Raw genomic sequence first — 26,269 nt, 5'->3', positions numbered from 1 at the left:
TTGTTTCTTTTGTTTCAGTTCCATTGATTTCTGCTCTGATTTTAACTATTTCCTGTCTTCTACTACTTTCAATGTTGGTCTGCTCTTCTTTTTCTAGGGCTTTGACCTGTAGTGTTAAGTCATTTATTTGTTGATTTCTAATTCTTTTGTTGAATGCGCTCCATGAAATAAATCTTCCTCTAAGTACTGCTTTCCTAGTGTCCCAGAGATTTTGCTATGATGTGTCTTTGTTCTCATTTGCTTCTAAGAATTTTTTTATTTCCCTCCTGATATCTTCTGTTATCCATTCATCATGTAATAGTGTATTATTTAATCTCCAGGTATTGGAGAAGTTTCTGTTTTTTATTCTGTCATTTATTTCTAATTTCAATCCATTATGATCTCATAGAGTACAAGGTAGTATCTCTATCTTCTTGTATTTGCTAACAGTAGCTTTGTGGCATAAAATATGGTCTATTTTAGAGAAGGATCCATGTGCTGCTGAGAAGAAAGTGTATTCGAACTTTGTTGGATGGTATATTCTATATATGTTGGCTAAGTCTAAATTGTTGATTGTGTTATTGAGATCTATGGTTTCTGTATTCAATTTTTGCTTAGAAGATTTTTCAGTGGTGAGAGAGGTGTGTTAAAATCGCCTAGTATTATTGTGTTGTGGTCTATAGGATTTCTGGAATTGAGAAGGATTTGTTTGACATACATGAATGAGCCAAAGGTCAGGGCATAGATATTTATGATTGTTATGTCTTTTTGATTTATGCTTCCCTTAAGCAGTATGTAATGTCCTTCTTTATCCCTTCTGACTAGTTTTGGCTTGAAGTCCACATTATCTGAAATGAGGATGGATACTCTAGCTTTTTTGCTGTGTCCATGTGCATGGTATGTTTTTTCCCATCCTTCCATCTTTAGTCTATGGGTATCTTTTTCTATGAGATGAGTCTCTTGCAGGCAGCATATTGTTGGATTTTTCTTTTTAATCCAATCTGCCATTCTATGTCTTTTGGTTGATGAGTTCAGGCCACTAATATTCAGGGTTATTATTGTGATATGATTCGTATTCCCAGTCATTTGACTCATTTTTGTTTTTTGACATGATTTGGTTTCTCCTTTATTTGGCTATTCCTTTAGGCTAGTTCCTCCTGTTGTTGATTTGCATCAGTTTTTCATCTCTTCCTCATGGAATATTTTGCTGAGAATGTTCTGTAATGCTGGCTTTCTTTTCGTAAATTCCTTTAGCTTTTGTTTATCATAGAAGGATCTTATTTCATCATCAAATCTGAAAGTAAGTTTTGCTGGTTATAAGATTCTTGGATGGCATCCATTTTCTTTCAGGACCTGGTAAATGTTATTCCAGGCCCTTCTAGTTTTTAGGGTCTGGATTGAAAAGTCTGCTGATATTCTTTTTTTTTTTTTTTTTTTTTTTTCATTGAATTTCTTTTTTTTTTTTACATTTTTTATTGTAAACAAATGGGATACATGTTGTTTCTGTGTACATGGCATAAAGACATACCATTTGTGTAATCATAAATTTACATAGAGCAATGTTGTTTGATTCATTCTGTTATTTTTCCCTCCCCCCACCCCTCTTTTCCCACTATAGAGTGCTTCCTTCCTCCATACTTGCCCCCCTCCCTAACCCTAACTCTAACCCTAACGCTAAGCCTTCCCTCCCCCCCATTATGTGTCATCATCCACTTATTAGCGATATCATTCGTCCTTTGGCTTTTTGAGATTGGCTTATCTCACTTAGCATGATATTCTCCAATTTCATCCATTTGCCTGCAAATGCCATAATTTTATCATTCTTTATGGCTGAGTAATATTCCATTGTATATATATACCACAGTTTCTTTATCCACTCATCAATTGAAGGGCATCTAGGTTGGTTCCACAATCTGGCTAAGGTGAATTGAGAAGCTATGAACATTGATGTGGCTGTATCTCTGTAGTATACTGATTTTAAGTCCTTTGGGTATACGCCAAGGAGTGGGATAGCTGGATCAAATGGAGGGTCCATTCCAAGTTTTCTAAGGAATCTCCACACTGCTTTCCAGAGTGGCTGCACTAATTTGTAGTCCCACCAGCAATATATGAGTGTACCTTTCTCCCCACATCCTCGCCAACACCTGTTGTTGCTCGTATTCTTGATAATCGCCATTCTAATTGGGGTGAGATGGAATCTTAGGGTGGTTTTGGTTTGCATTTCTCTTATTACTAGAGATGTTGAATATTTTTCCATATGTTTGTTGATTGTTTGTAGATCTTCTTCTGTGAGGTGTCTATTCATTTCCTTAGCCCATTTGTTGACTGGATTATTTGAATTCTTGGAGTAGATTTTTTTGAGTTTTTTATAGATTCTGGAGATTAGTGCTCTATCTGAAGTATGATTGGCAAAGATATTCTCCCACTCTGTAGGCTCTTTCTTCGCATTGCTGATAGTTTCCTTTGCTGAGAGAAAGCTTTTTAGTTTGAATCTATCCCAGTTATTGATTCTTGCTTTTATTTCTTGTGCTGTGGGAGTCCTGTTAAGGAAGTCTGGTCCTAAGCCAACATGTTGAAGATCTGGACCTACTATTTCTTCTATAATCTGCAGGGTCTCTGGTCTGATTCGGAGGTCCTTAATCCATTTTGAGTTTAGTTTTGTGCATGGTGAGAGATATGGGTTTAGTTTCATTCTGTTGCATATGGATTTCCAATTCTCCCAGCACCATTTGTTGAAGAGGCTATCTTTTCTCCATTGCATATTTTTGGCCCCTTTGTCTAGTATGAGAAAATTGTATTTATTTGGGTTTGTGTCCGTGTCCTCTATTCTGTACCATTGATCTACCTTTCTATTTTGGTACCAATACCATGCCGTTTTTGTTACTATTGCTTTGTAGTAGAGTTGAAGATCTGGTATTGCAATACCCCCTGTTTCACTCTTCCTGCTAAGGATTGCTTTAGCTATTCTGGGTTTCTTATTCTTCCAGATGAATTTCATAATTGCTTGTTCTATTTCTGTAAGGTACATCATTGGGATTTTAATTGGAATTGCATTAAATTTGTATAGCACTTTAGGTAGTATGGCCATTTTGACAATATTAATTCTTCCTATCCAAGAACATGGAAGATCTTTCCATCTTCTAAGGTGTTCTTTAATTTCTTTCTTTAGTGTTGTATAGTTCTCATTGTAGAGGTCTTTCACCTCTTTTGTGAGATTGATTCCCAAGTATTTTATTTTTTTCGAGGCTATAGTGAATGGGGTAGTTTTCCTAATTTCTCTTTCCGAAGATTCATCACTTATGTATAAAAATGCGTTGGATTTATGGGCATTGATCTTGTAACCTGCTACTTGACTGAATTCACTTATGAATTCTAAGAGTTTTCTGGTGGAATTTCCAGGTTTCTCTAAATATATAATCATGTCATCAGCGAACAGGGATAGTTTGAGTTCTTCTTTTCCAATTCGTATCCCTTTAATTTCTTTGGTTTGTCTAATTGCTCTGGCCAGAGTCTCAAGAACGATGTTGAATAGAAGTGGTGAAAGAGGGCATCCCTGCCTTGTTCCAGTTTTTAGGGGGAATGCTTTCAGTTTTTCACCATTTAGAATTATATTAGCCATGGGCTTAGCATAAATGGCCTTTACAATGTTAAGGAATGTTCCCACTATCCCTATTTTCTCTAGTGTTTTGAGCATGAAGGGGTGCTGTATTTTATCAAATGCTTTTTCTGCATCTATTGAAATAATCATGTGATTCTTGACTTTAAGTCTATTCATATGGTGAATTACATTTATTGATTTCCTGATGTTGAACCAACCTTGCATCCCTGGGATGAAACCCACTTGATCATTTTGCACTATCTTTTTAATATGTTTTTGTATGCGATTTGCTAAAATTTTGTTGAGAATTTTTGCGTCAATGTTCATTTAGGATATTGGTCTGAAATTTTCTTTCCTTGATGAGTCTCTGTCTGGTTTAGGTATCAGTGTGATATTGGCTTCATAGAATGAGTTTGGGAGGGTTCCCTCCTCTTCTATTTTATGGAATACTTTGAGAAGTATTGGAATGAGCTCTTCTTTAAAGGTTTTGTAGAACTCGGCTGAGAACCCATCTGGTCCCGGACTTTTCTTTGTTGGTAGACTTTTGATGACTTCTTCTATTTCAGTACTTGAAATCGGTCTATTTAAATTGTGTATGTCCTCCTCGTTCAGTTTAGGCAATTCATATGTTTCTAGAAACCTGTTAATGTCTTTGAAATTTTCCATTTTGTTGGAGTGTAGATTTTCAAAATAGCTTCTAATTATGTGTTGTATTTCAATCCTGTCTGTTGTGATATTTCCTGGTTCAATCCAAATTTTAGTGATTTGGGTTTTCTTTCATCTTCTCTTTGTTATTGTGGCTAAAGGTTTATCAATTTTGTTTATTTTTTCAAAGAACCAACTATTTAATTTGTCAATTTTTTGTATTGTTTCTTTTGTTTCAATTTCATTGATTTCAGCTCTGAGTTTAACTATTTCCTGTCTTCTACTACTTTTGGTGCTGGTCTGTTCTTCTTTTTCTAGGGCTTTGAGCTGTAGTGTTAGTTCTTTCATTTGTTGAGTTTTACTTCCTTTATTAAATGTGCTCCATGAAATAAATTTCCCTCTAAGTACTGCTTTCATAGTGTCCCAGAGATTTTGATACGATGTTTCTTTGTTCTCATTTACCTCTAAGAATTTTTTAATTTCCTTCCTATTATCTTCTGTTATCCATTCATCATATAATAGCATATTGTTTAATCTCCAGATGTTGGAATAGTTTCTGTGTTTTACTCTTTCATTTATTTCTTTTTTTCTTTTTTTATTGTAAACAAATGGGATACATGTTGTTTCTCTGTTTGTACATGGCGTGTCTTTCATTTATTTCTAACTTCAATCCATTATCATCTGCTCAAATACATGGTAGTGTCTCTATCTTCTTGTATTTGCTAACATTAGCTTTGTGGCATAATATATGGTCTATTTTAGAGAAGGATCCATGTGCTGCTGAGAAGAAAGTGTATTCGCTCTTGGTTGGATGGTATATTCTATAAATGTCCGTTAAGTCTAAATTATTGATTGTGTTATTGAGATCTATGGTTTCTTTGTTCAATTTTTGTCTGGAAGATCTGTCCAGTGGTGAGAGAGGCGTGTTAAAATCACCTAGTATTATTGTGTTATGGTATATTTGGTTTCTGAAATTGAGAAGGATTTGTTTGACATACATGGATGAGCCACTGTTTGGGGCATAGATGTTTATGATTGTTATATCTTGCTGATTTATGCTTCCCTTAAGCAGTATGAAATGACTTTCTTTATCCCTTCTGACTAACTTTGGCTTGAAGTTCACATTATCTGAAATGAGGATGGATACTCCAGCTTTTTTGCTGAGTCCATGTGCATGGTATGTTTTTCCCCATCCTTTCACCTTTAGTCTATGGGTATCTTTTTCTATGAGGTGAGTCTCTTGTAGGCAACATATTGTTGGATCTTTCTTTTTAATCCAATCTGCCAGTCTATGTCTTTTGATTGATGAATTTGGGCCATTAACATTCAGGGTTATTATTGAGATATCATTTGGTTTCCCGGTCATTTGGTTCATCTTTAAATTTTATTTATTTATTTGTTTGCCACAACTTGTTTCCTCCTTTATTTGACAATTCCTTTAGGATAATTCCTCCCTTTGCTGATTTGCTTCTTTGTTTTTCATCTCTTCTGCACGGAATATTTTGCTGAGAATGTTCTGTAATGCTGGCTTTCTTTCTGTAAATTCTTTTAGCTTTTGTTTATCATGGAAGGATTTTATTTCATCGTCAAATTTGAAGGTAAGTTTTGCTGCGTATAAGTTTCTTGGTTGGCATCCATTTTTTTTCAGGGCTTGAAAAATGTTCTTCCAGGCCCTTCTAGCTTTTAGGGTCTGGATTGAAAAATCTGCCGATATCCGTATTGGTTTCCCCCTGAATGTAATTTGATTCTTTTCTCTCACAGCCTTTAAAATTCTGTCTTTATTTTGTATGTTAGGTGTGGGTCTGTTGTAATTTTGTGTATTTGGAGTCCTATAAGCCTCTTGTACTTGGTTTTCCATTTCATTCTTCAGATTTGGGAAATTTTCTGATATTATTTCATTGAATAGATTGTTCATTCCTTTGGTTTGTTTCTCTAAGCATTCCTCATTCTCAATAATTCTTAAATTTGTCCTTTTCATGATATCCCATAATTCTTGTAGGTTCTGTTCATGATTTCTTACCATCGTTTCTGTTTGTTCAACTTTGTTTTCAAGATTAAATATTTTTTCTTCAATGTTTAAGGTTCTATCTTCCAGGTGTTCTATTCTATTGGTTATGCTTTCTATGGAGTTTTTAACTTGGTTTATTGTTTCCTTCATTTCAAGGATTTCTGTTTGTTTGTTTTTTTTTTTTCAGTATCTCTAACTCTTTATTGAAATGATCTCTTGCTTCCCGTATTTGGTTTTTAACTGTTGATTGGTGCGGTCATTTAATGCCTGCATTTGCTCTTTCATCTCCTCCTTCAATGCCTGCATTTGCCCTTTCATCTCCTCATTTGCTTCCCTGATTGTTTTAATTATGTACATTCTGAACTCCCTTTCTGACATTTCTTCTGCTGTGCTGTCATTGGGTTTTATTGATATAGTATCTAGGTTTGTTTGGGACATTTTCTTCCCTCTTTTTCTCATATTGGTCTGATATCAGTGTGACTCTGAGATATTGCAGATTTCCTCTATTGGCTTATAGTGTCCCTGTAGATTTCCAGTGTATCACCTCCCAGCCTTCAGTTGCCTGAAGTCTTGGAGTAACTTGATAATGTAGTGCTTCCAAAGAAAGCTGCCCCTAGCCTGCTACTGGTTCCAGGACTTGGAGCTGGCTCTGTGTGGAAAGGCTCTCACTGGGGGGCCTGCTCCGAGAAGCTGGCCATGTGGGAGGAGCCCACTGCCGGAATGTGCAGGGCTGCCTGGTGAAGACTCTAGCTGCCCTGGCCTACTCTGATAAGCTGTTTCTATCTGAGCCTGCCGCCCCGGCCGAGATTCACCCGATGGGGGAGACTCACCCTGTGGCTCTATATTAGTCCAAGTCTCTCAATGCCTCCCCTTATTGAATCCTGGGTTCTGGAGTGACTGGAGATGCAGTCACTCTCTATTCTGCCATCTTGGATTGCCCCGTGGAAAGAGCCTGCTGCCGGAGGGGGCAGGGCCGCCTGGAGAAGTCTCTGTCTGCCCTGCCCTGGTCTCAGAGGCTACTTGCAGGTCGGAGCTCTCTGCTGGCTTGGGGACTTGTGGCTTGCTCTGTGTAGAAAGGCTCTCACTGGGCAGTCTGCTCAAAGAAGCTAGCCTTGAAAGGCGCCTCCCGCTGGAGAGAGCCAATCTGCTTGGGGAAGTCCCTGGCTGCCCTGTCCTGGTACCTGAAGCTACCTGCGGGCCAGAGCTCACCACGCTGGCTTAGGGACTTGGAGTTGGTTCTGTGAAGAAAGGCTGTCACTGGGGTGCCTGCTCCGAGAAGCTGGAGAAGCTGGCCATGTGGGAGGACTGCACCGTTGGAGTGTGCAGGGCTGCCTGGGGAAGACTCTAGCTGCCCTGGCTTACTCTGATAAGCCGCCCCTATCTGGGCCTGCCAACCAGGCCCAGCTTCACCTGGTGGGGGAGACTCACCCCGTGGCTCTATTTTAGTCCGAGTCTCTCAATGCCTCCCCTTCTTGAATCCTGGGTTCTGGAGTGACTGGAGATGCAGTCAACCTCTAGTCCGCCATCTTGGATCACCCCTGAACATTTTAATATAACTAACAATAATGCATTATATATCTCAAACCAGTTAGAATTCAGACATAATTTTGAATATACTCAACATAAAGAAGTTTGAGTATATGATATGCTAATTATCTAAATTGATCACTACTCAATGTACACATGAATTAAAACACCAATACCTCAAAAATAAGCACAAATATGTACATCAATAAAAATTCAAAATTCAAAGTACTGTTTCTATTGAATTTGTAATGCTTCTGTAAAATGGTAAAGACAAACAATTGTAAGCTGAACACACATAATTAGAGGAGCGTCTGATTTCTGCCTTTACTGGGTTCTTCCCCATTCCTTCTGGACTTGTTCCTGGCTTTTAACCCCCAAAATACAAACATTTGAAGAGCTTGATTCTTCTTATTAATAATATCATTTTCAAGAAACTGTTTTCCAGGGTATTCTTGCATTTAATCTCACTGAGCAGCGTAACAGACTAGAAATGTATGGCAAGTAATACTGTCACTATTTTTACAACAGTTAAGTGAGTCTCAGAGGAATTAAGCAACTTATTCAAGGACATACAGGTGAATGTGAATATTGCCAGCATTCAAACTTGAGCTTTTGACTTCTAATCCCTTGTGCGTTGACCAGGTATTCTGATATTCAAAAATAATGTAAATTAGAATTATACTTCACATAGGATTATCAGAAACAGAAAATAAAAATACAAGCAACCAGCTAAATCTGAAATTCAGATAAACAATTAATAGTTTTTATATACAAGTTTGTCCCATGTCCCATGTAATTGGATATCCTATATTTTATCTGGCAACTCTAAACATGGGAGAAATCAATCAGAGCAGGTTCATGAGGTAATCTTCATCCTGTGGTATGGGAATTTGTGCTATAAGAAGTCTTGCAACTCATGTTTAACCAGTACATACATAATCACTAGTTGGCCTTCTGCAATTTGTTTTGGACAATCAGCCTAGGATATTCAGATATTACAGGAATATTCAGATAATTCCACAAGGCAGAGGGGCACAGGTATAAGAGAAAGTTACTGGTTATATGGATGAAGGCTTCCCTTTTCACTTCCATGTCCCACTCATCTCAGACTTTTGGTTTGTGCAAAGTGTTAAAGAGAAAATACCAGTATTGCAGAATTCTTAAGGACAGTTTAGGACTACAGCATGCAATTACTTTTCTGCATTGGGAAGTGGCATGGAAAGTAAAGTCTATAAAAATTTACAATTTGAAGGCAGGCATTGCAACATATACTCGAGAAAGGAGGATGGCAAGTTGAAGGCCAGCCTAAGAAACTTAGCAAGATGCTGTTTCCAAATTTTTACAAAAGCACTGGGAATGTATCTCAGTGGTAAATCACCCCTGGCTTAACTCTCCAAAACCACAAAAAGAAAAAAAATTAAAAAGAAAATTACAATTTTTTTTTTTGCAAAAAGTATACAGATCAGTTTGTACTTTCTACCTTCTTCCAAAAATGAACCAAATAAGCCTCAGTGTAGAATCATGTAACAAACAAATAAGAGTCATGAATAGAAGATCACTGGACACAACATGAGGGACCCAACATCTGCCTTGTGTTTGAGGTTCTTTATTTGAAGAACTGCATGAATCCTCTGGTTATCCATTCCCTTTCTTTTCTATCTGTAACTGTTATGCATTAGGGAAGTTTGTGTGTCAAGATTTCTTGGGGATTTTTTGTTGAATGGGAATTAACCTGATTGGACTCTTTCTCAATATCCTGGTAATTTTGAACAAAATCTTCTACCTATTCCATGGAGAAAAGCTCAAGTTCCACAAAACTGAGGAGAGAGTGGAGCTCTTGGACGCTGTTTTGGATAGGAGTTCCAGTCAACAGGAGACTGAAAGCCACTGAGAACTAGAATATGTAAATAAACACAATTAAAATTCTCTAACATTGGGAAGCAAAGCTGAGTTACTCATGACAACATTTATTGAAATGTAGAGTGGCATGATTTAATGGAATGAGTTAAGGCACACGAAATCAGGAGGCTCAAGTTCAAGTGGTACATTCTGTTTAAAGTAGGAGATAATATCTCTTCAATTTCAACTAAAAGAAGGGGATAATAATCTGTAAAGAAGACACTGTCATAGGAATGTAAGTAACATCACTTGGTGAACTCTGAGTATTACATAATTATTCACTATGGTTATTATTATTCAATTTATGTAAGGATTCAAAAATGTTATGACCCACAAGAGGAGTTAACTTGGGCATCTGAGTAAACACATACACATGAGGAGTTTGAAAAGCCAGAGCTACAGCTTCAGGCCTCTCTGCTACAAGCAAGAAACAAAATGTACACTAACAAAATATCTGTTTATAAAACTTTGCAGTACATCAGTTGCAAGACATCAAGATTTCTGGATGTTTCTTGATGTTCTGCCATAAGATATCCAATAAAGAAAGGACTTCTTTAAATTTTTGAGAAACTGGGCAGGGTATGTAGCTCACTGGCAGATCACTTGCCTAGCATGCATGAAGCTCTGGGTCAATCACCAGCATCACCAAAAAAAAAAAAAAAAAAAAAAAAAAGGAAAAACATTGAGAAACAGATAAGAACACCAATAACAGGAGAGATGAATGAAGGAAGAAAAACAATAAAGGTTTTAGGCCAAGTAAGGTCAACCTCTGAACTGGCACAAGAGCTTATACCAGGAGAATTAAATAATACAGCAAAGTTGAAAAGTCATATCCTATTTATATATATTATTTTAAATATTAAAGTACAAACATGGCAAAGAGACACAATCAAGGGTCCCTACAAAGGAGGAAAAGAGGACACCAGAGAGAATGAATGCCCTACCAGACAGGGGATAAAAATGTTTGAAACTAATAAAAACTGATTACATCTTCAATAAGACTCTAAAAACTTCAACTTCTAGGCCATTAAATACAGAATTTGGATCTAAGATTTTCCACTAAATGAACTCAAAGTTAAGTGATTTATTATAGGATGAGGACCAAATTTCAATTATCATCTCAGAAATTACCAAGTGTGTTCTCATGAGTGAGCAAACTTTCACCAGGTAAACAATGAGAATGTAGTTAACATTCCACTGGCTTCTCAGCAAAAAAAGGACAGCACTAGGTTACAGTGATGTTTCTCAACTACTTTGCCAGAATGATACAAGAGATTGAGAGAAGGGAATGAAATCAAGAGTATCATAACAAAAAATATGACAGATGAGAGATTGGAGGCAATATTCTATAAGCAATTGTTCTTTTCATGAGTCCATGTGAATGGTCAAAATTTTGACTAGGTTAATGGGGGGATGGGTGGTAAGGTATGTCCAATACATCTACGACTGCAGGCAGAACTATAAGATCATTTTTGCCAGGAAATCAAAGACACTCAAAAGAGAGTTGAAACATCTCCAAAAAAATGTATTTTATTGGAGTAGGTTCTTGCTCATTTGATAACTGAATTTTAGTAAATATTATCTCCTATATAAAAGAGAAAGGAAAAGTAATTAGCCATATTCAATACTACTTTTGTCACTACCCCTAACCCCCCAAAACAGATTCATTAAGCCCTGCAGAAATCTGTCTAAAAACATATCAATTTAGTTGACTATGTACAGACCTGAACTACATGTTTTCAAAGGGGAGTTAGAGGGGAGAAAAAACAATGAATACATGGGATATAAGATTTTTAAGCCTGTGAAACCATTCTGTGTGATACTATAATGGTGAATACATGTTAATAATGGTTTCTCCAAACTCAAATTATGTGCAATAGCAAAAGTGATTCCATAAATTATGGACTTTGGGTTATTTTGATGTGTCAATGCAGGTTCATTAGTTTTAACATCCCTCTTCAGGGAGATGCTGAGAATGGGGGGAGCATGTTTGTAAAGGGACAGGGGACATATGGAAACTCTCTATACCTTCTACTGAATTTTGTTGGAAACCTAACTTGCTCTAACAAATAAATTCAATTAAAAAATGAAGGAGGGTTATATAAAAACTAAGACTATCCTTTGGGTTTACCTCTGAAAGTGTCTTATGTAGCAGACAACTTTGGTTTTTCAATCTGTGAGCTTCATCCACAACAAGAATACTCCATGTGAAGCTGTGAGGGAAAATCCAAACATTCATTTTCAGGTAGCTCAAACACATTTCTCACAACCACATCTTACTACAAAATTGTGACTTGTTAAAAAGACTAACAGTAATCCCACTTTGTTAGAAATATACCTGGAATCATGATCTTCCTATCTCAGAGGTTACCAAGTGCTGTTTTTTTTTTTTTTTTTTAATCTGGCAAGATGAGAAAGATCTATGCAGGAAGTAAGGGGCCAGAGAAAAAAATAAAAGGATACATTTATAATCTTGTACTATGTACAAGACATTGTGCTTGTGGGTTTATGTGCTATTTACCCAAAAGAATAAGATAAGCAACCATAATTGTGCCAACAAGAAAACTAAAACTCAGAAAGTTTAGGTAAATATGTTGAGATCATAAAGGTAGAACTAAGATTCAAACCCATAAGGAAATTCAAGAGACTTTAAAATGAAGGGGTGGTTAACAGGATCACAAATATGTTCAGGAAGATGCTGCCACTGGGCTTTTTAGCATAGAGGTCATCCCTGGCTAATGCCAGAGTATGTTTTGTAGTATAGTAGGTTATGACAGCAATTTCTCAAGAAGGTCAGTCATAAAATCATATTTTAAAGAGATGCTACTGGTGGAAAGCTGTCAAAAACAATACAAAATATGGAAAAGGACTGGATGATATTCTAAGATGTAATACTTATAGCAAAAAACTGAAAAATAAACTAAATATCCAATAATAGGTGATAAAGTGATAAATACTATGCTGCAAAAATACATGTATAATAACTAAAAAGATATAAATATTGAATATCCTTTTTAAAAATGTGAAAACCATGCAAAAGACAATAAAGTATAAGTTATAGAATTTTTAACTTCTAATTTTGTATGTAACATTATGGAATCACACTACATTGTTTTTGTACTTGTAAAACTAAGTAGGTCAAGCAAAACATTGGATAAAGAAGAACAATTCCTGAAAAATTAAAATAAAAATCTGTGTAGAGGCTGGCCTACAAAAAGGAAGGCTTCTTCCTCTGAGGCTACAGAAAAAATTAAGAGGAACAGACATGCCTACTGCCATTTACCTAACGAGAGTGGTGCAGGTGAAGAGTGATCTGGGGGTCCAAAGAGAGGGCAGAAAGTCCAAGGAGAGTACTGGGCAGTGGAAGCAGGGGATGCATTTAAGCATTAAAAGGAGATAGAGTCCCAGTGAGGTTGGACAGTGGTTATGACATAGGTGCTGAGTGTCCATACTATAGTACCATTCAAAGTAGCTTAGATCCTATTCCTTTGGAAGGACTAGACACAGGTTTGTATAAACACAAACATCTAAAAATGCTTATTCAATGCAGAAGGCCAAGTGAGGTGGATTTGGTTCAATGAATGAAGGTGGGCTGAATAACTCATGAAAGGAAATTATTTTCTAAATGTATAATATGGTAATGGAGAAATATAACCTTAACAAATATACTGAAAGGATATACCTATGTTGTGAGATTCTTACTATAAGTCAACATTATAAATATCCCTTTGTTACTAAGGTTCTTTACTCCACTCAGAAATGCATTCAGAACAGACTGAGATATAAAAATGCATTTCTGCAGAATAAGGTGACACTCCAGTGCTTCTAGATACTTAGAGAATCTCTCTTAGAAAGAAGAGCCATGACACCAATTGGTGGGTTTGAATGTCTGCTCAAATGACTGCTCTGCCTTACTGGGATAACTGATCTGTTAATTTTCTCATTTGTATAATAAATGATAATACCTACCTACTAGGGTTTTCATGAAACCTAAATTGGACAATTTATATAAAGTATGCAAGAACATTTATGTACTGATTTTATTATCTTTTGAGACTTGCCATATATTACCTTGTATCATGAATATCTTTATACTGCTTATCCTTCTATTGGCTCATGAGGTAGCTCAATGACTTACTTTCCTATTTTTTACCAGTAACTTTCAAGAGTTACTTTCCATGGAGAGACTTCAAAAAAGTTAAGCTGGATATTAAGAATATAAAGAAGAGATGGGGTAATAACTAGAGGTAGAGCAGTTGCCTACCATGTGGGAGGCCTGAGGTTCAATTTCCAGCACCATGAAATGAAATGACATAACATTAACATGACATGACATTAAAGAAATAAAGTAAAAGAATAAAAAAGGAAAAGCATATATTCTTCTGAAGAAAAGATAATATACTCATTTAAATGTAAATTAATTAAAACAACATACTGCATTGTCATAAAATTTATGACCTAGTCTTTAGTAGTTCAGAATTAAGATTACAACAGAAACCCATGCACAACAAACTGGATGAGCAAATAAATATTTAAAATATTGATAAGGCACTCTGAAAACAAAATTTTCTGAATGGCAAAGCAGCACAGAGGGCAGGATATTTACATCTATGATGACAACTACTTGGGAAGCTGGAGGATGGCAAATTCAAGGCCAGCCTCAACAACTTAGTGAGACTATCTCAGACTAAACAATGAAAAGGGCTGGGCATGCAGTTCAGTGGTAAAGTTTCCCTGGGTTCAATCCCTGCTACCAAAATGTAATTAAAAATGACAAATTAGAAGTATACTTCAAACATCCTTTCTAAAAAGTTAATTATACAGTACTGATTGCTACTGTGTTGTTTCTTTTTTTTTTAAGGTCTTTTTTATTTTTCTAGACTGCATTTTAATTCATTGTACACAAACAAATGTGGTACAACTTTTTGTTTATATGGTTGTACACAATGTAGATTCAAACCATTAGTGTAATCATATATGTACACAAGGTAGTTATGTCTGTCTCATTCCATCTTTCATACCCCCATCTCCCCCCTCCTCTCATTTCCCTCTACATAATCTAAAGTTCCTCCATTCTTCTCTTACCCCCCAACCCCCCACCCCTATTTGGTATTATCATCCACTGATCAGGGATAACATTTGACCTTTGGTTTTTGGGGATTGGCTTATTTTACTTAGTATGATATTCTCCAATTCCATTCATTTACCTGCAAATACCATAATTTTATTCTTCTTTACGGCTTTATAATATCCCATTGTGTATATATACCACAGAACTTTGTTATTTCCAGGAAAAGCCTCCTATATTACAGTAAAATCACCAAATAGCAGTCCTGAAAGATGTCTATGCAAGCTACAAGGTAACAAATCTAGTGTCTAGGCAGGATGCTGTGGCACCCACCTGTAATCCTGGAGATTCTGGGAGTTGAGGCAGGAGGATTATAAATTGAAGGCCATCCTTGGAAACTCACAGAAACCCTGTCTCAGCATGTTAAAATAAAAGAAATAGGACTAGAGATGTAGCTCAGTGGTAGAGAACTCCTGGGTTCAATCCCCAGGACCAAAGCAAAAACAAAGAAACAGCAACAAGAAAAACTAGGAATCTACTAAACACCAACCATGTAGATGTAATCTCAGTTCTCAAAACAGACCGTTATCCTGTCTTTACCATTGAGGACACTAAAGTTCAAGGAAATTAAATAGCTAACTCAAGGACACATTGCTAATGAGTAGAGATTAGAACACAAGACTCCCACTATGCCTGCCTAAGAATAAACAGGACCCAAAGAAGACAGACCAGACATATCAGGAAAGTGACAAAGTACCAAACAATGTAAGAAGAGATAAGTCTTCCACACATGCAACACATTTTCTGACAGAGTACAATATACTCATGATTTTAGAAATGGTGCATCTTTTAAGCAAATCTTAAAAAATTAAGGAAGATGCATAAAAAGACTGGTATTGTTGGGAGTGGTGGCACATACCTGCAATCCCAATGACTTTGGGAGAATGAGGGAAGAGAATGACCAGTGCAAAGCAAGCCTCAGCAACTTAAATGAAGTCCTAAGAAACTTGGTGAGACCTAGCCCTAAATGAAAAATAAAAAGGGCTAGAAATGTGGCTCAGTGGTTAAACACCTTGGGCTCAATCCATGGTACTAAAAAAAATAGGAAATTAAAAAAATAAAAACACTGCAATTGATAAATTCTGATATTAATAAGCTAGTTTCTTATTTCTTCTTAACTCTCTTAAACCACATGCTCTAAGTCTTTTAACTTGTTAACTCTGTAAAAAAAATATAAGCCCAATTTCTAAACTAGCACTATCATATGAACAGAAGGGAGGAATTGTTAAGTGGAAGGTCTTACAGTTACCCAGTCTTAGTTTAAACAAGATTATAAAATGAGACTGAAATTAAGCATCCTCCATTCCTATAATCCCATTATCAGACATGATGCCTCTGTATACAAAACTCTCCCTCCTGCCTGCCAGCCTCCTGCTAGTTGTCAAAAGAGGAAGTTAAAGTGCCACTTTCCAGGAAAGCTTTCCCCCTTGATCCACCACGAAAAATAGGGAAATATATCTAGCTAATTGGAGCACAGTGATCCTTCACTTTATTTGGTCACAGTCCCTCTTTTAGAATGTGATGAAGGTAGACTGTCCCCTTAGAAAAATGTGTGCTATCAAAAAAAATTAAATATAATTTCAGTGGATTTTATAACTTCTAAGGACCCAGGTTAGAAATTATTGCTTTAGAGAAACAAATGAATACCTCATAGGTAGTCAGCAGTACATGAAAATGACTCCTGCTTTTGATCTTGCTGAAGATGTGCTCTTTTCTCCTTGTTCCCTGCATACTTTATACAGGAAAGGCCTGGAGCAAATCTAAATCCAAGAAAAGTGGCAGATGAACCCAAATGTTAAAGCCATGAAATGGTGTGTGCATGTCATGAAAGGACTGCAATGTGCAGACACCATTCATTAAGTGCTGATCCCAGAAAGAATACTGGGAGTCTGAATTGTTATCTAAAATAAGGTTAAACTTCAGGGGAAGGTCTGTGGTAAGCAGGGAGAACGATCAGGTCTAAGAGGGTCTTGTGCTAACTGGAAATGCAATGATGTTTCTCATTTTAGTTACTTCCTGTGTTTCTATGGGAAGGATAATTTCTCCCTTTGATAAGTAAATTTTATTTATGAAACCAAAAGATGCAATTTATATGACAATAAGATCAATACAAAGGGAGAGAGAAAACTATATTGAAGTAAAGCTTTGTATACTATTGAAATTGTTGGCATCAATCTGTACAAATTTATTTTAAGTGAAAATGTTTATTATAATCACCAGGGCAACCATTAAGAAAGTTTTTTCAAAAATATATAAATAAAGGAAACAAAGACATCAATTGGTATGCTAGAGGATACCTATCTCAAAATCAGGCAGTAATGAATATATGCAGGAACAAAAACAAAGAGAGTACGAGCCTTGAAAATGCAGAATGGTAATAGTAACACCCATTGGATCCTCCCCCATCAGATTCTGTGTCTTAACCTACACTGTTTTGGTTCAAGCATTATGGAATAAAATCATTGAATATGACAATATTTTGATTTATGATATTTTACACATCATCTAGAAAAATATCAACATAAATAATAAAAATCTAGCTGCATCTACTCTGTACCTTTCCATCTCTTCTTTCCAGTTGTTCAAAACAGACAGGGGACAGAGAATCAGAAATGATCCTTAATCATTTAACCTTCCTGCCAAGTAAATTATGAGAGCAATCATCTGAAACAAAGCAAGAAGGCAGTTTTGATCACATTTTCCCATAAGAAACAACAAAGTTCCCACAGCTGTAGGTTGAAAACACAAACTCTTATACATGACTTGCTTCATAAAGAAATTATGTACAATCTTTCACACATTAGGATACTAGTACATTCCTAGAGCAAAATTAGGTAAGCCTCAGTGAGTTTGCTGAGGGAATTGATGGTGTTCAATTACTTCAGGAGTTAACAAGCAATAAGGTTCAATATTTGTGTAATTGAACTTCTAACACAAGTAAAAAAAAGTCAGGAAAAAATAAAAATCAATGAAACATTATGACCTCCACTGCTGGCCCAGCTGCCCTGATGAGAGTGTTTTTCTTCCTTCCCAACTGTCTCCTGCCTTCTGTGTTTTCCTTCCTTATGTATAAATTTATAGAGTGCCTTCTGTTGGCTTAAGTTCTATGTGAACAAAACCTATAAAGGCCCTTGGTCTTTTTTAGTTGGTGCATTATGATTATACTGAATAGTGGGATTTTTTATGCCATATTTGTATATGTTCATATCTAGAACACACATTCAAATGGGGAAAATAGACAATAAATGATTCTCATAAGAAGTATGGGTATAAAATGAAACTTTGTAAAGCCAAATGGGCACACTTCAGGAGATGCCTGAAGGCACTTATGACTCTAAAATTGCAGTGATATGCAAGGAAAACAAATGCTCTCAACAAATGAAAACATTTAAAGAGCTTGCATCCCCACATACTGTGATACTTCTGAGGAAAAAAAAATAGGTCCTTAAGGCTCAAATTCAAAATCCTGTGAAAACTATATGCTCAAAGATGTTCACATCAAAATTTACTTAAGTAACCCAAAAAAGGGGGGGACTCATGACTCCTCTCAATAGAACATTTAAGTAAATTATAAATTCTCTTTATGGCATTTTATGCAGCCAGTTGAAAATGATCATGATATAATAAAATGCAACATACAGTGGCAGTGGTACATTAACAAATAGAAACCATATGAGCTATATGGGCACTATAATTTCATTGACATAAAACATAACTTGCTGCTTGCAGGTGGTTAGAATGCTGTGATGATAGAGTGGCAGTTCACTTTTTTGACATGATTTTATTAATTTCATAAAGGAAATAATTTTCTTATTTAACTATCCCAGCCCAAACTGTGCCCAGAGCAGCACTCTAATAAGTTAGTTAACTGGATTAAAATCATTCTGTTTAGCATTCCCTGAGGATACAATTTAGAAAAAAGTTTATCTTTTATTACCAAAAATCAGATGTGTCTACAAACTTAATTTGGAGTCATTAGTGAATTTTATCAAACATCTAAAATATAAACAATAACAATTCTACATAAACTCTTCCTGAAAATTTAAGAGGAACACTTTTGAACTTATTCTATGAGGCCAGATTTACCAAAATACTAAAACCAGACAAAATTATTATAAGAAAGGAAAACTGCAAACCAATAATTTTCATAATGTAGATGCAAAAATTCAAAACAAACTTCTACCCAAACAGATTGGGAGTTGGTATATATTTAAAAAATTTAAACTACAGGTGGAAAGGCAAAGGACAAGTGGACTTTTCTGGCTCTCAATGAAGTCAGTAAGACAATTTCAATGGCTGAGACAAAAGAGATTATAGCAAGGACACCTCATCTCCAGGAAACTGACTTTTATTGTACTTTCATAATTCTCAGTGCAGGAATAAACCAGGAACATTTTCTTTGCCCAAGAAAGCTAAGAGGGATCAATGATGAATCTCAGGGGACCCTACTGAGAGGTCATATGGTGTTCTGAATAATGCCAAGATTGATGAAGTACACCTGGACTAAATAAAGTAGCCTTCAACATATCATCAGACTAGCCTACATGCAGCACTGCTCCAGCTCAAACTTTATATATGTAAGGTGAGCGTTGGAGGGGATGGTGAACTTCTAAAAAGATGATGAGACCCTTGCTCATTCTCACCAGTGACCACTGGTGAAACTTTCTTGGGATTAGGAAGTTTTTATCCTCCTAATTTCTGATCAAGCTGCCTGTGACATATATCATAATTATATCAGGATATCTTTGGTATCCTTCACATAAGTAATCCTTGTGTGATTAACCCAAGGGGTGTTGTGACTGAACTTTTCTTTAATCCAAGCCCACTATGTCAACCCAGGGCAGCATTGCTGATTACCCTGACAGAAGCATCAATTTCAACACAACACCTACTGATCAATGCCCAAGGGCGCCTCATCTGATTCTCCAGGTTTCTAGGCTCTACCTCACCTGCAACACTTTTTAAAAAAAAGTTTTAGTTGTAAACGGATCCTTATTTTATTTATTTATATGTGGTGCTGAGAATTGAACAAGGTGTCTCACACATTGTAGGCAAGTGCTCTAATACTGAGCTAAAGCCCCAGCCCCATATATCAAACCCTTTTAAAGCCATTAGATGGCTAAGTTGTATTTTGGAAAATAGTGTACTCCCTCTTCATTTCTGTATCACAGTAGAAAAATGGGAAGCAGCCACACCCCAATCCACCCCCACTGAGGAAGGGAGATTAAAATTAGAAGCAATATAGTTAACTTCATTAAGTGTTATTAAGGAGGTCAGAGTCAATTTGATCCTTGGGCAAGTATACATACTTAACACAGAGAAATGTCCTAAGCCTGGGCCCATTAACTGCACTTCTAACTCAAGTAATTAACTCTTCTAATAGATACATGACAAAGCTCAGATAAAATAAGGGTAATGACACGAATCTTAACCACCCTACAACTGGAAAATTCAACTCCAAGTTTGTGATCTCTTAATAAAAGTGAGGTATTTCACATCTTAGTATAAAAAGAGATATTGTAGCTAACAGCTAAGATGGTAATGAAATGTGAGGAGGTATTTAGGTGGAGGTGAACAGTGCTTGTTCCACACTAACATACCTGGCAGGTATTACCGAGACCCATCTCATTTTCAAGGATGCAGCCATTCTGACAGTGGAAGTGTTGGACCAGTCAGTTGACTCCCTCCAGTTGATAAGGGTGTAGATGAATTCCTAGAAATAAAAAATACAGCAAAACCAGATATTAGACATATATGTGGGCTAAGCTCTAATGCTCTGAATGAAGAACATGGCTTACATTCCCTTAATGTCAAACTTTACTACCCATATCTTTTACTGGGAAGTTCTATGTATAAAAACATTAGCTGATTTCCAAATTACTTTATGTGCACACTTGGGTCACCAATCAAAGCCCTAAAATAGCCTGTCACTGTTATATAATCCACTTGATAGATGAGTAACTCAGCTTGGGATTTTTTCTCTAATACCCAGCTCATGCCATTGTCCTTGCCTGGAAATGAAGCACCACCGGTAATGATGCAACTTTACAAACAACATATGGATAGTTCACATGCTTGATTAATGGCACCCATCTGAATTTGCCATTTGTGCTGTGTTGTTACTAAAGAAAAGAGGAACAGTAAAACACCATGACCCTGAATGCTTCCTTTCTATTCCCAAAAACCTACCAAAATTAAGGAAACAATAAGAGCAAGCCTGATCTGGAAAATTCAGATACACATTATCTTAAGGGACACTGGATTTCTCTCATGCACACTGAGACTATGGCGAGTTAGTGTTATGTGTAAAAATCTACTTTCTTGCATGTACACTGGGTCAGTTGCTCTTTGGAATGCTGGTCATATAAGCAAAGTAATGTTGATGTCGCTGCTTCTTCAGTCTAACACATAAGCCCCCCTGAATGGGGATGAGCAAAGAATTGAGGACACTGGGGAAAGGATACATGCCACTCATTTGGCCAGTGCCACTAGGCAAAACCACAGAAAGAGAGGTACTACTTGGAGAAGCACCTTAAGAGATACAGATGCTCTCAGTCAGTCTGTTGCCATGGAACTCTTCCTGCAGCTGCCACTGATCTGCTATAAGCTTTCCCCAATGAATCATGTCTCCCAAGCTGTCTTCAAGAACCTTCTCTGGCCTTCCCACAACCTAGCACTACTGGGCTGTGGAGTGAAACATGCTAAAGGACAAAATAAAAACAGGACTGCATGCTTCAACAGAGAAGCAGAGAGGAGAATGGAAATGTCTGAGCACATAGCTATCTATCTATAAATAGTTCAAAAGTAAAAGGTTGGAGTGGTAGATAAAGAGAGCCCTTCAAAGAGTTCATGTGTAGACCCCAAAATCAGTGAGTATGTTACTTTATTTGGCAAAAAAGACTCTACTGACACAATTAAGGTTCAGGGTCTTCAGATGGGAAGATTGTACTGAATTATTCTGGACTACTCAATCTAATCACATTCACCTTTAGGAAAGGGAAACCTTTACTGGTTGTGATTAGGAGGTGACTATAGTGAAGCACACTAAGTACCCCCACCCAAAAGCCCCTTGCCATAATTATGCTTCTCCTCTTGTCAGATCAACAGGATGTCTTGGGGTTTGAAGCTTCCTCTTTCTTGTAAATGCCAGGTTTGCACACAAAAGGTGTGACAGAGTTAGTCTGCAGGCTTATTGTACAAAAAGATATTATCTCTGTTTTCTTGATAAAAACTTAGGAAACCTGGTCTAGGGAATGGATCAGAAAGCAATAGTCATGTAAAACCTCCAAGTCCCTCCTCCCACTGGATATAAAGTTCAAAAATTTTCCAAAATCTTTGTTCAGAGGAAGAATTCTTAGGTAAGATCCACCCTAGACCCTGCAGACAATGAACCTGCTTCCTGAAAACTCCTTAGGTGTCCAGCCTCTTCTGTCCTACATCAACAAAAGGATCCAATATATGCATGTTGAAGGATCTAAAAAAGGAGGACAGAGGCCCTGGCATGTTTTTTATAATTTCCTTTTTTGTTTAGTTTTTTTGAAGAGTGGCCACACCTGATCTGTTGGATCTCCAGAGTTAGGCCTCTGTCCTAGGACTCCAGTAACAGAAATGGTCTGGCTCTTCACTATATAAGTAAATATCTGGGCTATAATATTCTAAATAGTTTTGCAAGATATTACCATTGGAGAAACTGAGAAAGATTACATGGGATTTTATTACATTTTTTAAACAGAATGTGAATCTGAAATTACCATAAAAGACATTTAATTAAAATATGAAACTATATCCACAAAGATAACAGTATTTAATACTTGAGACAACTACAAAAGAAATCCAAGAAAGTTAGGAAGAAAAGAATTTAATGTAGGGAATTAGGTCACCATAAAATTGTTGGAAGGGCTAGAAGAGTAGCCTCCAGGTTTAGCTTCCTGGTACAACTACTGAATAATTACCATAGAACTGGCTCAATAAGGTAGCATCAACCTCCATGACCAGGAATCCAGGAATTAACCTGAAAGCACTGGCACAACCAAAAGCATAGACTATTTCCCCAAATGTTTTAAAAAGAACAGGAACTACTTCTGGAATTAGGAAAGTAAAAAAAAATTAACTCACAAAGAATAATTTCCAAATATATTAATTTATTTTGGCAAATAGGAATTACAAGTTACAATATTCAATAACTATATTTTGGGCTACTTCTACTTTCTGTTTCTTTCCCTACACTATCAGTTTATAAACACCAGTTGATAAATACCCCCACTAATTTTCCTATATTCTTCTGCTTTTACTCATTCTATCTCATCCTCTCCATCTTCAAATCTCTTGTCTACTCATTTTAACTAACTCATATCCACACGTAGGTTTCTCTGTAGTTGGATATCAACGTGCACACACTGTTGATAGGCAAGCACTTAGCCATTTGCACTTTAGTCAAGATATGCTGAACATACAAAGGGCAGTCCAAAAATTTGTACTTAGATTGAATAAACAGTCTGCCAGTCTCCTACTCTTCAGACATGCACCTTCTCCATACATCTACATCCATCACTCTTCTAAACAAATCACAGGACTGCAACTTTTGTTTCCTTTAGAGAACAACAAAACCTCACACTCCTGTGGTATTTAGTACATAAGTATGAGCTGAATGAACACTTGCTGTCATACTTTGAAAAGCATTGTTTACTAATCTAGAAACTTGGTGGACAGTTGGCTTTGTTGTCTCCTGTACCGAACAAACAATAGCATGCTCTCACTAGCATTTCAATAAAATGATGAGTAATTGGCTATATTATTATTGAGCACAATTCTATCATTCCACTAAGGCACTACCCTGTTCCAGGTCTGATAAATAAGGACAAGGAGGTTGGGACAGGCTGGATGGAGAGTGGGCGCTACAGTTCTATCCCTGCACTCTCCAGGCTTAGAAGACTAAGAGGAGGGCAGGTGGACCTGAAATTGACAACACGTGCGGTAAGAAGCCTACAAATTTTGCTTGTTTGCATTCATCAAAATACAGCTTTGATGGTGATTAACCAGTGGCAAATCATCAAGTGCGCCTGCACAGTCAATGGAGAAGAAATCAAAAGTGGGACATGTGTTATCAGTTTTACCTTAACAACCGCGCAGGCCAGGCCTCCAAACCACCAGAACCTGAAGGGCAATCACACAGCCTGGGGCGCCAGGATGCAGTCTCTGTTCTGAGACCTCCGCTTCACGTGCAACTTTGCAAGTTTCCCCTCCCACCGGCCTGGCCACCCGGATGGGGCCTAGGCCCAGCTCCATCCCCCATGCACGCAGCTGGGCATTGGCATCTTCCGCACCCACCCACTACCATCTCTGGGGCCACAGGAAAGCTGCCCTCATGACCCTGCTGGCAAAAGGCCAGTGCCCAGGAGTTGGTGGATCTGAGTGGTCGTTCACCTTAAATCCTGCTCCTCCACCCATGTCCGCACCGCCTAGTGTCTGCACGCGCTTGTAGGGCTAGTAAGAAGCCAGCACGTCACCCTCCATCTGGCCGCCAGAGGCTCCGCCCACGGGTCCTGCGTACTTGGCCTTTCTGGTGTGCCAGGGAAGACCCTGCCGGCGCTGTGCAGCCACCAGGGGGAGGGCGCACACTGAGGATGCCTCAGAGCTGAAGCTGCGAGACTCCAGGTGTGCAAGTTATGTAAATCATTTAGAAGTTTTACTCTGAATGCTGTATAAAATGAGCTTATAGGGGAGAAGCATAGACTTCAGGTCAGACACTATTGCAATAGTCTGGGCAAAAGATGATAATTTTGGGACCAGCATGGTAATAGTGGTGTGGCGAGTAGATATATTGAACAGGTAATGCCTAGAAGATTCACAAATAGAGAATTGTGGAGAAATCAGATTATAAAAGATGATTTCAAGGATTTGACATTAGCATGTAGTACAATGGAGTTGCCATATGGAAGGAGGAAGACAGAATGAAGAGCATGGGGAGCTTCACGAGTTCATTTTTGGGCTGGCAGGTATGCAGACATAGGCGAATTCTCATACATTGCTGGTGGGATAGTAAATTAGTACAGTCATTATGAAAAACACTATGTGGCTCCTCAAAAAAAAAAAAACAAAAAACCTAAAACTAAAAGTAGAGCTACCATATGATCGAGCAACTACATTACTGAATGTATATCCAAAAGAAATAACATCAGTATGTCAAAGAGATATCACTTCCATGTTTATTACAGCACTATTCATAATAGCCAAGATATGGAATCAACCTAGGTGCCACTTTGTGGATGAATGAATAAAGAAAATGTGGCATATATATACAGTGGAATATTTTTCAGCCCAAAAAGGATGAAATTCTATGATTTAGAGCAACATGGATGAGCCTGTGTGACATTAAGTAAAATAAATCATACACAAAGAAACATCGCATATTTTCACTTAAATGTGGAAACTGAAAAAGTTGATGTCACAGAAGTGGAGAGTAGAATAATGATTACCAGAGTCTAGGAAGAGTGAGAAGAAGAGAGGAATGGAGAAAGAATGGTTAATGGGCACAGAGGTGCAAATGGATAGGAGGAATAAAATCTAATGCTCTCTAGCACAATGAGATTCTTATGATTGATGATAATTAATTGAATATTTCAAAATAGTATAGAGGATAGTGAATGTTTCTAACACAATGTAATGATAAATTTTTGAGGTGATCAATAAATCAATTACCCTGATCTGATTATTTCACCTTGTATACACATAGCAAAATGTCACTGTATCCCATAAGTATGTACAATTATTATGTCCATTAAAATTTGTAAAATACATGTATCAAAAGCTTTTATTCAAAAGGAATTCATGTTGAGAAAAAACAATTCAATTTTGGACAGAGTATAATGAGACATTAATACAGATTCAAGTACAGGTTTTGAATAGTTAACTGGATAGACTATTCTAGAGTTCAAAGGAAAGGGTTAGAACTGAGCACAAATAAGGAAATCATAATTTTAGGATGGAGCTTAAGTTCTAATATCCCCAAGACAATGACTGAAACTATAAAAAAAGACTAATCCTTGGTTAACTAATACTTAGAAATTAAGAAGAGGAGGCAGAAGAGACTAGGAATAGCCAGTGATATAGTATGAGAACAAAGAATGTAGTATCCCTAAGACCAAATGAATAAGGGTTTCAAGAGTCATTGTCTGCATCGAATGCAGTTAAGATGTGTAGTAAATGTAGAATATAAAATAAGCACTAAATTGAACAACACTATGGTTTTCAATGGTCTTGGCAAGAGCTCCAGTGCCTGAGTGAAGTGATTAAATAAAGAGAATGAGAGGAAAGAAGGTGGAGACAGACCATCTCACCCCTTTTGAAGAGTTTTGGTGTAAAGGAAAGCAGAAAATTGGCAGCAGTAACTATCAGGTCAAGGGTAGTTTATTTTGTTTTAAGATGGTGATGTTAGAGCATATTGAATGCTGATGGGAATAATCCAGTGGAGATAAAATCTAATGAT

The 26,269-nt window shown here is 37.0% G+C and overlaps 1 pseudogene across 1 annotated transcript in view; it reads right to left on the bottom strand.

Moving 5' to 3' along the window:
• Positions 1-20,408, bottom strand: part of LOC306652800 (chromodomain-helicase-DNA-binding protein 1-like) — a 50,741-nt pseudogene extending 30,333 nt beyond the window's left edge. Inside the window, exons 1-6 of the transcript in view lie at positions 20,385-20,408; positions 17,342-17,448; positions 16,432-16,544; positions 15,552-15,583; positions 11,788-11,869; positions 9,490-9,651 (exon numbers count right to left, since the gene is read on the bottom strand). The product of the transcript in view is annotated as a chromodomain-helicase-DNA-binding protein 1-like (transcript). The remainder of the gene's footprint in view (positions 1-9,489; positions 9,652-11,787; positions 11,870-15,551; positions 15,584-16,431; positions 16,545-17,341; positions 17,449-20,384) is intronic.
• Positions 20,409-26,269: the final 5,861 nt, after the last annotated feature.

The sequence above is a fragment of the Sciurus vulgaris genome, assembly GCF_902686455.1.
Source record: "Sciurus vulgaris genome assembly, contig: HiC_scaffold_604_arrow_ctg1, whole genome shotgun sequence".
Classification (NCBI taxonomy): Eukaryota; Metazoa; Chordata; class Mammalia; order Rodentia; family Sciuridae; genus Sciurus; species Sciurus vulgaris.
This window is presented reverse-complemented; position numbering and strand designations above follow the sequence as displayed.